The sequence below is a fragment of the Grammomys surdaster genome, unplaced genomic scaffold, assembly GCF_004785775.1.
Source record: "Grammomys surdaster isolate TR1022 unplaced genomic scaffold, NIH_TR_1.0 125698, whole genome shotgun sequence".
In the NCBI taxonomy this organism is placed as follows: Eukaryota; Metazoa; Chordata; class Mammalia; order Rodentia; family Muridae; genus Grammomys; species Grammomys surdaster.
In genome coordinates, this window is record NW_021620534.1 from 209,504 (window position 1) to 224,969 (window position 15,466).

The 15,466-nt window shown below is 45.0% G+C and overlaps 1 protein-coding gene across 1 annotated transcript in view; it reads right to left on the reverse strand.

The window, feature by feature from the left end:
- The window catches only part of Pik3cb (phosphatidylinositol-4,5-bisphosphate 3-kinase catalytic subunit beta), a 107,732-nt gene extending 94,965 nt beyond the window's left edge, over window positions 1-12,767 (reverse strand). Inside the window, exon 1 of the mRNA XM_028788067.1 lies at window positions 12,547-12,767. The gene's annotated coding sequence lies outside the window, so the exon portion shown is untranslated. The remainder of the gene's footprint in view (window positions 1-12,546) is intronic.
- Between the last annotated feature and the right edge of the window lie 2,699 nt (window positions 12,768-15,466).

The following is a 15,466-nucleotide window of genomic DNA, read 5'->3' on the forward strand; positions in this document are numbered from 1 at the left end:
GAAAACTCATGATAAATTGACATTGATGCCAGCTTTAGAATAAAGAATACATTCAGACCTGGCTTGACATAGTAGATCAGACCTTCAAAGTTCTGCCCTACGGCAGCAAGGAAAGCTGACCCCAAAAGGCAACAACTCTGAACACCCACAGCTCCAGTCCTCTGCCGGAAAAAGCATCCACCTCTGCCCAGAAACAATTGCACCACTGTTCTTAAAGGGGCGGGAGAGGCCAGTGATGAGGTAGGGGAGAACCCCAGCAACTGGGGACTAAGAGAACACAACAAGTATATCTAGTATTGGTGAAATACATTCATGAGTACTTGAAAATGTCATTAAAGTATAGTAATAAAATAAACGGGGCTAGTGTGTAGGTCAGTGGAGGAGGCAGACATGACCCCTGAGTGACTGATCACTATCACTAAAAGTAAATCAAGTAAACTAATGTTAGAGATTGGGCTGGGGATCTACCACAGCGGCAGAGTGTGTGGAGGCGCATGCTGTTCCATTCTCAGTAACACGCACAAGCACCAAAATAAATGTGATAAACAAGTAAATCTACCCTAGGACCTTAATGATCAACCAATATACCAAGATATATTTGTTGAATATCTGAACACTCATTCCAAGAAAAATAAATCATTTACAGAAAGGGCCTGGAAGATTGGAGCAAGGTGCCACACTACCCAAGAGAGCCACCCCCACCCCCAACCCCACCCCCACCACAGAGCTGCAGCCTTCAGCACAGCTCAAGGCTTCCTCTACACCTCTATTCTCTACTGTGAAATGAAGCTCCAAATGCAGCAACTGTGTGCTGTGATTTGCAGAAAGTCTTTAACTCATTCATATACCAAGAAACCCCTTGGAACGATACCCTCCCTCATCAGTTGAGTCACCAACAGAGCATGTCCTGTTGGAAAGGCATCCGCTATGGTCAGATCATTTACACACAAGGTAATACTGTGCTGGGCAGTGGTGGTGCACGCCTTTAATCCCAGCACTTGGGAGGCCAAGACAGGCGGATTTCTGAGGCCAGCCTGGTCTACAGAGTGAGTTCCAGGACAGCCAGGGCTACACAGAGAAACCCTGTCCCGAAAAGCCAAAACAAAAAACAGAACAAAACAAAACAAAAAAAGAACAAGGTAATACTGCCCCACACTTTCTTTAGTACATCTAGTTACTTATTTAATGTCTATGTACACAGACACATTTATATTTTTTCTCCTTTGCTCATACATGTGAGCTAGCACCTTGAGCAAATGAAATACAGATAATCAGAAGGAAATCTTAATTTCTGGGCTAGAGAGATGATGTGGTTAAGAGGAGTTGTGTGAAACCATGAAAACTAGAGTCCAATTCACTCATGCAGACACATACAAATAAGTAAAATCTTTAAAAAAAAAACACTTTAATTTCTGCATTTCTGCTGGGGTTCATGTTACATACTTAAGAACAAATCACTTGGGATACAGAATTGGAAGAACAGGAAGTTTAACACTACCCTGGGCTGCAGAATGTGGTCCTGTCAAAACCAATCATTTCTGCAGTTATTTCTTTCAAAGCAGGAGTTCTCAGCCTTCCTAATGCTGTGACCCTTTAATATAGTTCTCATGCTGTGGTGACCCCAACCATCAATTATTTCTTTGTCACTTCATGACTGAAATTTTTCTGTTATGAACTGTAATGCAAATATTTGATATTCAATTGAGAACCACTGTTCCAAGATACACTGTAAGCAGCCTTTAGAAGATCTCCTATGAATAAAGAAGACAGGCAGGACAGGCCCACTTTCAATTCCAAGGTGGAAGCAGGAAAATCAGGAACTCAGAGGAAATTTCAGCTATTACAGAGTTTGAGACCAGCCTGGACTACAAGAAACCCAGTGTTACAAAAGACCCAATATCATCAATAATAATACTGACAATAAAGAAATAAACAAATCACAATTATGAGGTCTATCTGCTTGATTAAGTCAATAGAGCAATAACGTCCACATAGATTGAGAAAAAGATATATTAACATCAGTACTCAGAATCATCCATAGCTCCAGCTCGAGGGGATCCAATGTCTCTGCATTCCACAATCACTTGTGCTCACATACACACACCCACATACAAACAGGTACACACACATAATTTCAAATGATAAAAATAAATCTTTAAAATAAAAACAGTAAAGAAAAAGAAACCCCTTTATGGGCCTAACTACTATTGATGACAGATACGGTGTTAGCACATCCTCTCCTTTTGGAAACATGAATAAAAGGAAGAAAAAAGATCTAACAATGCAAGTGATGCAAGTGTTGGCTTTGTTGTTGTTGTTTTGGTCTCTCTGTATAGCCCTGGCTGTCCTGGAGCTCACTCTGTAGGTCAGGCTGGCCTTGAACTCACAGAGATCTGCCTGCCTCTGCTTCCAGGGTCCTTGGATTAAAGGCGAGCACCAGCATTACTCAGTAACTTTTAAAGTAAATGATTTATCAATTACATTTCAGGGCCTGTCGACTGTATTTCATTGGTTTATGTATTCAGTAACAAATCTGTTTCCTTCCTCTATGCTCAGAACCTTTTAAGATTAAGCTCAGGAAAGTCTAAATCATCCACAACTGGCAGCCCAGCATAGCAAAAACAAAACAAAACAAGAAAACAACTACTACTCAAGGCCTTCTGAGTCAAAACCCGTTCATTGATCTGCACACGTATTTAACTATGCTAACATAATACATCTAAGATTAGGAGGTTTTTATTTGCAGAGGGTGGTGATGGCATGGTCTCACTATCTATGTAGCTTTGGCTGGCCTGGAACTCATGACTAAGCCATAACTGGAACTGCAGGAATAAGCTACCACACTTGGGTCATTAAACTTCCTTGCTAGTCATTTAAATAAATAAATAAATAAATAAATAAATAAATAAATAAATGAGGGGAGGCATGGAATGGCTCAGTGGCAGAGCACTGATCTAGCATGCACAAAACCCTGGGTCTGTAGGACTTATTCGGAGGTATTCTGGGATAAATTATACGTGAAAACAAACCAAGAAGTATAGAGCTGCTACAAAGGTTACCAGGAAAATACCACAACAAACAAATAAATGGCCAGGGTGTGGTGGTGCATGCCTTTCAACCTCAGCTCTCCAGAGGCAGGTCTCTGAGAGTCTCAAACCACCCTTGCCTATGTAGAGAGCTCCAGGACAGCCAGGGCTAGATAATGAAATCTTTTGTATTAAAAAAAAAAAACTAAATAAACAAACAAGAATGGGTATGGCACCTTGCACCTATAATGCCACCATTTAGGAGACTAAGGATAGAGGATTACCCCAAGTTCCAGGACAGCCTAGGCTACAGTGAGACATTGACTTTTTTTTTTTTTTTTTTTTTTAGGTTTTTTGAGACAGGGTTTCTCTGTGTAGCCCTGGCTATCCTGGAACTCACTCGGTAGACCAGGCTGGCCTCCAACTAAGAAATCCGCCTGCCTCGGCCTCCCAAGTGCTGGGATTAAAGGCGTGCGCTACCACCACCTGGCTGGCACTGACTTTCAAAACACAAAACAAACCAAATTTAAGACCTGAGGCTGTAACTCAGTGGTAGCACGTTTGCCTAACATGCATGAAGCCCTAGGTTTAAAACAAGCACAGCCATGGTGATGATGATGAAGATGTGGATGGCCTGGTGTGGGAAGAACATCAGACCAGTCTGGACTACATACCTAGCTACTTGGGGCAGAAGAGCAGAAAATCAAACAGACCTAGAGTAAAAACCTGCCTCTCATGGGGCTAGGTAGATGGCTCAGAGATTACGAGCACTAGCTCCTCTTCCAGAGAACCCAGGATCAATTCCCATCACCCATATGGCAGCTCCCAACCACCTGTAACACCAGAACCTTCTTCTGGCCTCCACGGGCAAAAGGCACACATGTGATACAGACACAGATGCAGGCAAAACACTCATACACTTAAATAAATACTTTTTAATTTGACTCTCAGACCTGGAGAGATTGCTCAGCAATTAAGAACACTCCCCTTCTGTTGAACCTGAGTTTGATTCTCAGCACCTGCATGGCTCACAACTGTCTGTAACTCCAATCCCAGGGAATCCAATCCCCTCTTCTTGCTTCCTTGGTTACCAGGCACACGAGTGATTCACAGACACACATGTAGGCAAAACATCCATACACAGGCTGGAGAGATGAGTCAGTGATTAAGAGCGCTTCTCTACTGGAGGTCTCAGGTTCAATTCCCAATCCCACAAGGCAGCTCACAACTGTCTCAATGTAACTCCAATTTCAGTGGATCCTACACACAGACATACATGCAGGCAAAACACCTGTGCAAATGAAATAAAAATAAATGATAAAAAAGCCACACACATAAAACAATTATTTTTCTTACCTCTGACTCTACTGTCAAAAACTTTGCTCCGTTTGACATGTAACTTACTACAATTCCAGTTTCCTCGGTGGTGATGTCATCAGTACCTTCATTAGAGTTGTTATAAAAATTACAGAAAGCACTTAGCAAGCCTGACATGTAAGTAAGCATCCAATAAACATTTGTTATTATTAGTCTGCCTAGTCTCATACACAGCAGGAGACACTTGGGAGTTTTTCTAATATGCTATATGGACAGACAGATCTTTAAGAGACAAAGGCCATAAGAGGAAGCTTGTGCTAGGCGTAGTGGCATCAGTAATGCCAGCCAACAGAGGTAGAGGCAGGAGGATCAGAGGCTTGAGGGTAGGTTCAGCAGCAGTTAGAGGCCAGCCTAAGCTACCTGAGATGTCTCTAACGAAAACAAAATACAGGCCAGTGACTCACTTGGTAGGCTGCTTACCCAGCACTCACGAGGCCCTGGGTTCAGTCCTCAGTACTCACTAGGCAAGTGCTGTTGCAATCCCAGGACTACAGAGATTAACAAAGGAAAAATGCTCAAACTTCAGCCAGCCTGGGCCACAGAGTAGCAGCTAGGTCTGCCAGGTCTACATAGCAAGACTGTCTCCAAACACCACCACTACCACACTACCACCACCTCACTGAGGTCAGTGTGCATGAGGCCTTGGGTCCATATTCAATAACACAAAATAAAAATACTAGAGTAAAGGTGAAGTCACACAGCATGAGTTAATAATGAACTGGGTGTGGTGGTACCCAGGCAGGGGAGAAGGTCATCCTGACTCTGGGGACAACCGTAGCTAAACCGTAAGATCCAGCTTCAAAGAAAAACAAGAATAATATGGAAGTGAGGGTGTGGCTTAGCATTAGAGGGTTTGCCCAGCACACAGACAGCCCTGGATTCCATTCCTAACACTGCAAAGCCAGTAACTTTAAACGCTACGTCAACTAATTGATGGAAATTATCGAGCTATTATATGAAATCTGTGTGAGGTAGTGTGTTGACCTGGCCTTAAAAAAATCTCTCAAGCCGGGCAGTGGTGCCGCACGCCTTTAATCCCAGCACTTGGGAGGCAGAAACAGGCAGATTTGAGTTCAAGGCCAGCCTGGTCTACAGAGTGAGTTCCAGGACAGCCAGGACTACACAGAGAAACCCTGTCTCAAAACAAAACAAAAAAAACATCTCTCAACCAGAAGCTAAGGCGGAAGGATCACAAGGCAGGCCAACCTGAGCTCCACACTGAGACCTTGCCTGGGGCGTGGGAGTATCTCTCATACTTCAGGTGACAGGCAGGTAGGCCTTCAGGATATTTATTTCTATGAAAACTGCCATAGATTATTTTAAATGAAGCAAACTCCAACTTTGATTATATTTATAATTCTGATCATCTTAAATGTCAGTTGTTCAGATCTGAAAATCTCAATTGTTTAAACTGGTAATATAAAAATGTGTCCAAATAGAGTTTTGACCTCTTGTTGACAGCCACTGAAAATGTCTAAGTGGCTCAGCAGGTAAGGAATTCATGGAATTCTGGTCTTCAGTCTAAGGATCACTGTGGTTGACCACAGTCAGCACCAAATTATGTGGGCAATGCAGGTTGGTCATCAAACTACTTGAATGCCTCCCATCTTTTCCCTACTTCCCAACTCTCCTTACTTCAAGCAACAGGAAGAATACAGTTTGTAAATAGAATACAGTTAGAAAATATTCTTAGTCATTAGCACTGCCCAGGAACATGGACATGGAATGTGGATACACTGTAGTTTAAAATAAAGCTTCTGGATTACTAACCGATTTCTTTTAATCTACTTAATCCTCCGGTTCAGGCATGGATAATCAGGATCACATTCCTCTCTAAGGCAAATGATCGCTTGCCTGGTGGTCTCCCCAGTGGCCTCAGCACTAGACGAACCAAGCCACAGGGCAACTGGAAACTGAAAACCTGGATCGTAATGACACTACAAAAAAGAACTGTTAGATTTCAGCAGTGTATTATTCCCAGTTCAGGACTCAAACCTCCGGTTATGTGATTAATATTATAAGAGCTATTTTATAGGCCACATACTGATTTATATAATCCTAACACTGTAGAGCTATGAGCTCCAGGTTAGCCTAGGCTAGAGATGGAGACCCTGCCCCATTCTCCCCCAGTCCCCAGAAAAACAAACCAAGAATTTATATATTTTCTGAGGAAGTACTGGAGCACTAAATTAAGTGTATTAGGCTAGAATCAACTTAGAAACTGAACGGCTACATTTGCAAAGCACTAAAGGCAGGAGTGGTGTACCATCCCTCAGTCACCAGAAAACCACCTAAAATGGTGCTATAACAAAAAGAGCAGGCTACCAGAATGCATACACAAAGAGAAAGAGATCAAGAAGAAAAGCTGGAAGAACACTGGTTGTTCTTCCAGAGGTCCTGAGTTCAATTCCCAGCAACCACATGGTGGCTCACAATGGTCTATAATGTGATCTTGGTGCTGTCTTCTGGCATGAATGTATACATGCAAAAAGAACACTCATACACATAAAATACATAAATAAATCTTTTTTTTAAAGAAAAGGAAACAGAAGAGGAAGAAGAGGAAGAAAAGCTGAGCCAGGCATAGTAGTACATATCTTTATGTTTTCTTGTTTGTTTGTTTGTTTGTATGCTTATTTATTTTGTATTTTCAAGACAGGGTTTCTCTGTGTAGTCCTTGCTGTCCTGGAACTCTGTAGACCAGGCTAGATTCCAACTCAGAGACTGATTCACCTGCCTCTTCCCTCTTGACTACTAAAAGTAGAACCATCTTGGGCTGGTACTTGTCTTTAATCCCAGCACAAGAGACAGAGGCAGGAGAATTTCTGTGGGTTCAAGGCCAGGCTGATCTTAACAGCCAGAGCTAACAGAGACCCTGTATCAAAAAAAAAAAAAAAAAAAGAGATAGAAGGCTGAGTTCAGAACATAATCCCCACAGTATCTGGCATGCTAACAATAAATACATGAGAATTCTGTTTTATCATAGATTGGGAGGTTGGGGATGGGGGCAAGGATATGGCTCAGTAGGTAAGGGCACAGCCTGCCAAACCTGATAACCTGAGTTTGGCCCTCAAGGCCCACACAGCAGAAGTAAAGAACAGACTCCAGAAAGTTGCCCCTGCCCTCCACACAGATGCTGTGTATGACATCCTCTTCTTAACCCTAGACACACACACATACACAACAAGGAATGGAAAAAAAAAAAAAAAGATGACCAGGCAGGATGTCACAAAGTCTATGTCAGTACACCCCAGAGTCTGAGACACAAGGGTATAAGTTCCAGGCCAGCCTTGACATATTGAGATCTATCTCAAAGCAATTCAAAGTAACGAGGAATACCTTTTAATTTAAAAATCTCCTTAGTCCAAATAAAAAAAGAAGCTGGGCAGTGGTGGCGCACACCTTTAATCCCAGCACTTGGGAGGCAGAGGCAGGCGGATTTCTGAGTTCGAGGCCAGCCTGGTCTACAGAGTGAGTTCCAGGACAGCCAGGACTATACAGAGAAACCCTGTCTCGAAAAACAAACAAAAAAGCAAAAAAAAAGTAATATGTGGTAGCTGAAACAAATGATTGAGAAGACTATGCTGCCACAGATACAGGCGTGCGCACACACTCTCTCACACACATTCTCTCACAGGCACATATACATATATATAACGGAAGGTTCTCACATTTTTGATCCCAGCACACCATTGGCAAGGAGGGAGGTAGATCTCTGTGAGTTTGAGGCCAGACTGGTCTACACAGCAAATCTAGGCTAGCAAGAGCTACACAGTGAAACCCTGTCTCAAAAGAAAGATGCAGAGACAACAGAGTAGGCAAAGCAATTAGAGGATATGAAAATAAGGTTTGTATTTTCTTCTGTTAACGAGAAGCCACGGGTACAGCAGAATGGTAGAAACTGTGATTGCTGTGGTAGTGCACACCTGCAATCCCAGCACATGGGAAGTGTAGGCAAGGAAATCACAAGTCTCAGGGCCGCCTGGACTAGACAATCAGACCCTAATGCAGAAAGATATGATAGAAGGCAAGGGAGGGAAGGGCTGAAGAGGGGCAGGAGAGAAGGAGAGATGAGAAATTACAATCCAGGAGGAACGGAGATGTTGGCAAGTAGATATGTGAAGAAAAATCAATCCTGATATATCTTAGAAGTGAATTTGAAAGGCTTAAAAAGCTTGGTGTATAGAGAGAAGGGACAGTGGGGCTAAAGGGGACTTGCAGATGCATTCCTGTAATCACAACCCTTGGAAGACCAAGGCAGGAAAACCACCAAGAGTTCATGGCCAGCCAGGGTTACATAGTGAGCTACACAGCAGGAGAGGGACGCTGTAAAAACCAAACAAAATGTATGGCCACTGGAGTTTTCACTCAGGGATAGAGAGTGGAGTGGGAGAGACTCATAAAATGAACAGGTTGCTGGGCATGGAAGTCCATGCCTGTCATTCCAGTACTTGGGACAAAGAGGGATCAGGAGTTTGAAGCCAACTTGGGCTCCAGTAGGCCCTGTCTCAAAGCAAGTGAAAAAATAAGTTAGGGAGTAGAGTTAGGAGTTCTCTATTTGAACATCACACACACACACACACACACACACACACACACACACACACACGATATGAAACAATTCCTGCAAGCATGCTAGACAAGCACTCTATCCACTAAGTTAAAGCCTGGTCCTGACCATATTACATTTAAAATGCCTACAAATGGCACTGAAGGGAGGGCTGTTTGCTAGGAGCACCTATTAGTCTTGCAGAGAACCTGGGTCCAGTTTCTGGTTTTTTAAGGCAGTTGTCTCTCTCCATCAGTGGTCATGCTAGCCTAAAACTCATATACAACCCAGGCTTGCTCTTGATGATTCTCCTGAGTTAGCCTCCAAGTGTCAGGATTACAGGTAGCATTCATAAATCATCTCTTCATTCATCATTCCCTCTACACATAACCAGTTCTTTAACCCTTTCAAATTTATTTCTAAAATTTACCATTTGCAATTCCAGATCCAGAGAATCCAATGCCCTTCTCTGGCTTCCACTGACAACCTGACACTCAAAGGATTCACAAACATACACGTAGGTAAAACACTCATAGCCGTAAAATAAACTTTAAAAATTAAAAATAATTAAAAAAGGATGCCTAGAAACAGGGCCAGGGGCCAGAAGACTAGTTCAATGTTGGCACACTTGCCTGGCAAGGACATGGAGCTGGATCCTATCTCCAGAACCAGAAAACCTCCATCCTATCCAGATCCCCTCCCCCGCAAAAATTAAAAGAAAATAAAAATGTATAGGTCTAGATGTAGCTGAAGTTTAATGCTCAGGACTGGTGATAAAAATCTGAGTCAACAACATGTGATAATATTTAAAGAGGAAAGAGAATGACATCATTCAGGATGAACACAGGTAAAGAAATGAAGAGGGACAGCCAGGAGGCCCTCAGGGATTTGGGCTGTTTTCAAGGCAAGGTGTGAGGCTGAAACAAAGGGAAGAGCGCCTGAAAACTATAAGGCCTAAAAAGTTCCCTGCCATTATATGATTCTCCTGCCATACAGCGTCTCCACCAAAACCACCTCTTCCTATCTGACATATTTATCTAGTGTCTATCATTTCTAATTCTGAGGTTCAGAGAGACTGGGCAAAATCCCTACAATTGTGGCTTTTTCGACTCTGACTTAGGTCAGTCCAGAGCCAAACCAAGATGTCACTTCTGACTCTCAGCCTTTACATAGTGGGTAGCAGGAGCAACAACCTGCAAAGCAGACAACTGGGCTGTGGTGGTGAAGTCACTCCAACGGCAGAGGCAGGCAAATTTCTGAGTTTGAGGCCACCTTGGTCTACAGGGTGAGTTCCAGGACAGCCAGGGCCACAAAAAGAAATCCTGTCTTGGGAGGGGTTAAAAAAAAATCATCTAGGCTACAGGATTCCATTTTGCTTTCCATATAATTTGCTGACATTCACAAAACAAGTTGATTAGGGATCGATCTACCTGCAAAAAATAAAAACAAAAGCAGGAAAACAGAGCTAGGAACATTAGCTACGGGCATCTTACCATGTGTGAAGACCTGGGTACAATCCTCAGCATTCACACGCGGAGGGCGGCCCAGCTGGTACTAAAGTGCTTAACTAGCATGCAGCAAGATGAGTTTGATCCACATTTGATCCACAGCTCAGCATAAAACCAGGCGTGGTTTACAGGTGTATGGTGGAATCCCAGCACTAGGGAGGGGAGATGCAGAATTGCCCAGAGATAAAAGAAGCAGGAGCTACACAGTACAGTAAGTCACAGGCCAGCCTGAGGATAGAGCAATATTCTGTTTTGGGTTTGCTTTGGGTTTTGTTTTTTTACTATACAATGGGGCTGGGGACACGGAAGCTCTGAAGGAAGCTTGCCTACTTAAAAAAGCCCTGCGTTCAAAAAAAGTAAGATAAATCAACATCTGACTTGTTGGCAGGCCAATGATCTTTAGAACCACAAGACAACCAACCCAATTTTTCCACTTTGTAAAAACATCCCAAAGGTGGACTGTCCTCATCAATGTGTGACTCACAAGGCTTTAGTGAAGACAATTTCAATTTTACCGGTTCAGATTTTTGCCTTCTGAAACTTGGGCAGTAGCCTAATCCAAGCTGTCCTGACCTCTGACACATTATAGACTTTCTATACAGTTCTGCTTTCTGCTTTCTTTTTTAAAAAAATCTGTGTGTGTGTGTTTCCTAGCTGGAAGCCAACCTCAGGTGTCCTTCCTAAGATGTCACACATCTTATTTTTTGAAGTAGGGTCTCTCATTGGCCTACGGTGCCACAATTCTGCTAAGCTAGCAGGTCCACCAGCAAACCCCTGAGATCCACTTGTGTGCCCTTCCCCAGCAATGGGACTACAAGTTGGTGCCACCTTAACTTTTTTTTTTAACATCTATTCTGAATATGCCGAGTTCTGTAATCCAAGGACAAGGGAGAAAGAGGCATGAATCAAAGCCAGCCTTGTCTATAGAGTGAGTTCCAGACCACTGAGGTCTAACACTGCAAAGTTCTGTCTCAAAAGATCCAAAACAAAATAAAACAAACAAACCAAAAAACAAACAAAAAATAACTTACAAAGTAGTACCATAATCCGCCGCAAGTGATAATGAACTCCTGGAAACTCAGACCCCCTTGGAGATTTCATTACGAATCATATTCCCAAACATCCATTCAGCACTTCAGAATACTCATCTAATTTAATTATGATGACTTCACCAGACAGTAAGTAACACTGCCCACAATGATGTTTACAAAAGCACTTGTCACTCCCTTCGGATGTAGCAATGCAGAAAAAAAGGAGTATGTTTCCATACTCTTCCTGTGTTTATACTCTGTAACAAGTGACAATTTAAGCGTCACTTCAGATGGGTTAAATACCAAAGCAAGTCAGGTAACATGTCCCACCACCTTTCATCTTTCATGGTGTGTAAAACTGTGATTCTGATAGGATTCGTAGCACTAATTCACTCCGTACCTAAGACAGGTTTTCAAGTCAGCCTTTGCAAGAGAGAAACTACAGAATTCTACGAAGAGACTACAGAATCCTACTCTGGCCGCTGTAAGATAACAGGCTTCTTCATTAAGCAACTCGAGTTGAGCTTATTGCAACACTAGAGCGGTTCGGAAATAAATTTGCCCCCAATGCCAACCTCCACGAAGAAACAAACCAGAGCCAGCAAGGATGCTGCAGCGGGCTGCTCCCAAGAGCTCTCGTCCACCGAGCACTTAGAGCGAGGTTAGCTCGGCCTCCCGCGACCCCGGGAGGTGAGTATTCACAGTTCCCGCTTCACATCTCCCCGGGATATTTCAGCCAAGGCCGCGCGGGACGCGTTGGCGGCGGCACCAGGACTCTGACCGGTCCGAAACCGAAGAGCCCGGAATCGCGCCGTGAACACCGCGCCAAGGCACCTGAAGGTCCGCAGCCGCCGGGCGTCCCCACCGACACCGGTTCGGCCGTTCCGCACCCGCGCCCTCTGTGGTCGCCCACTGGGCGCCCTCCGCAGCTCCGTGTCCGCAGCCCGAGGCCTGGGCGCCGCGTACCTCGGAGCCCGCGCGCCCGCGGCCGAGCCCGGCAGGAAGCGCCCGCCTGAGCCGCCAGCGCCGCAGCCCGCGCCGCCTCCCGCGCTCACCTGCCCCGCGCGCCGCCACCGGCTCCCGATCCCGCAACGCCGTCAGCAGCTCCCGCAGCCGTGCCCGCCCGGCTCCGGCACCCGCATGCCCGGCTCCCAGCCTCCTGCTGCCTTCGGGGTTCAGCGCGACACCCGCCCACCGCCCACGACCATGGCCGGCTCTGTCTCAGCCGCTGCACCGCCCGACGGAGCACGCGCGCGCCCCCGCCGTGCCCGCGCCTGCGCGAGTGCGCGCGCGAGCCTCCCGGGCTCTCCTCCCTGCTGCCCGGTCCCGCCTACCCTCTGGGGCCAATCCCCCGACGCCCGCCTCCAGGCAGCCCCGCCCACTCACCGCGCAAGGCTCGTCCTGACCCCGCCCCTCGAGGGGAGGCAGCACCAGCCTCGCCCTGTGCGGCTGTCTGTGCGGCGTTCCTGCCCGGCTGCCGGCGCGCTTGGGTTGGCTCGCGGAGCACTGCGGTGTCTGCAGCCCCCCGCTCGCCGCCTTCGGGAAAACCTGCACCCTCCCGGTTCCGCTTCTCCGCAGACACCCCTTTGTTCCCACGGCCCAGCTGGCCTCCCATTCCCTGCGATGTGAACGATCATTTAGATTTAAAGAGTCCAGTCTTTGAAACACTTCTGTGTTCGTCTCTGCACCACCGCAGCTGACGTTTGGCTGCCAAACCTTACACTTCGCCCAGCGCTTTTTTTTCTCGCCTCTGTCTTCCTGCTGTCGGGAAATTTCAAGGCTCTTCCTTTAGTGAGACGCTTGAATTTCACTTACAGTCAGCCAAACCTTGGACGCTGGGGATAGAGCTCAGCGGTAGGGCACTCACATAGCCTAAGAAGTCCTGCGTGGGATACTTGTAATCTTTTTATTTAAGTATAGTAAACCTACTGTAACCTAATACCACTCTAACAATTCAAGCAAATACTTGAGCGGTCTGGAATAGAATCTACAAGTAGAATGAAAATGAGACGATGTGGCAAAACAATAGTTTGAGTCTGGGGATGTAGCTCAGTGATTAAAAAAAAAAAAGTGTGGTGGTTAACTCCTATAAAGCTCAGCGTTCAGGACCCTAAGGCAGATGCAGTGCCAGGCCAGCTAGGTTACCTCGCGCGTTTCAGACTAGGCAAGGCTGCATAGCAGGGACTCTGACTCAAAAAACAAAAACAAAACGGAGGTTGACCTATTTCATCACGTTTGTAGGAGTTTGGGGTTTCTACAAGCAAATGTATGTGGAGCTGGCTTTTGAGGCTTCAGCCCACTGCCAATGGGACATCAAATGCTTAACCCAACTGTGAAGCCCGGATCTTTTCAGTTGTCCAATGAATAGAACTCCCCAGAATATTTAGCGAACTCGCAGCCAGAAATGTCAGTAAAGGACCTTCACAAGTTGACCCTCAACCCTTGTACCAAGCTTCCTTCCCCTCCACCACAAGGTCAGTCTTATGCCCAGGACAGAAGCGAAAGTATCTTGCACTCGACTAGTTAGGGTTTTCTGACCAAGCAGAAAAGGGTTATGAAAACACTGGGCACAGTGACACAAGCCAGGCAGGCAGATCTGTGAATCGGGGTTAGCCTGGTCTACAGAACAAGTTCCAGAAGAGCTAAGACTACACAGAGAAAGGGGGGGGGGGGGGGGAGAGAGAGAGAGAGAGAGAGCTTGCCAGAGTCAAATACCTGTGAAGTTTCTGTGGATAGCGGGATAGCGGGGATGGAAATGCTAGAATAGGAATATACTATCATAAACTATGGATTTAGGCCTAATCTTTATCCTGTTCTTTGCTGACAGTATTACTATGCAGTACTGGAAAAGCTACTCTGGGAGATTAGAGTGTATACCAATAAATTTTGAATAATCTGTGTGTGATAAGAGTTCTGTGATGTATTCCTCTTTGCATTGTTTTGGTGCTGAGAATCTCATCCACTTGTCATCAGTAACCTATAAAGAATGAGTACACTTTGGATGGATGTGAATGATTTAATCACACCTTTGTGCTTTGATTTGTATTCCTGCATGTTTAAAAAGCTTCAAACCAGCCGGGCAGTGGTGGCGCACGCCTTTAATCCCAGCACTTGGGAGGCAGAGGCAGGCTGATTTATGAGTTCGAGAGTTCGAGGCTAGCCTGGCCTACAGAGTGAGCTCCAGGACAGCCAGGACTACAACAGAGAAACCTTGTCTCGAAAAACTAAAAAAAAAAGCTTCAAACCTGAAATGAAATGCAACAGCTTGAAAGGGTGCAAACAGAATAGTGGGTTGTTTGGCTAGAGGGTAATAATTTGAGTATAAAATTAGATTTTCTGATTTTCAGAAATTTCAATACAATAAAACCTTGTGTTGTTTTAGAGGAAAGGATTAAATGCCTCTCAGACCCAGAAAGCTAGGTTCAGGTACCCACCCACCCCCATTCCCAATGTAGCAATGAAAGAGACATGAATCAGGAGATATAAGTACATGCATCCCAAAGATACATCCTTATGGAATCTGTGACTGTGACCTTAGCTGGAAACATAGTGTTTGCCGGTCTAATTAAGTTAATGGCTTGAAAATGAGGTCATCCTTTCTTTAGAATGGACCTAACCCCAAAGATAAGTGTCCTTATAAAAGAAAAGGCAAGGTCAGGCCTGGCAGAGTACAACTTTAATCCCAGTAGTTGGAAGGCAGAAGCAGGCAGATCTCTGAGAGATCGAGGCCAGATTGGTCTACAAAGCAAGTTCTAGTACAACCAACAACCAGGGCTGTTGCACAGAAAAACCTTGCCTCAAAAAAAAAAAAAAAAACCTAAACTAACTAACTAAATAAATAAATGAAAGGCAAGCCTGGCCGGGCGGTGGTGGCACACATCTTTAATCCCAGCACTTGGGAGGCAGAGGCAGGCAGATTTCTGAGTTCGAGAGTTCAAAGCTAGCCTCGTCTACAGAGTGAGTTCCAGGATAGCC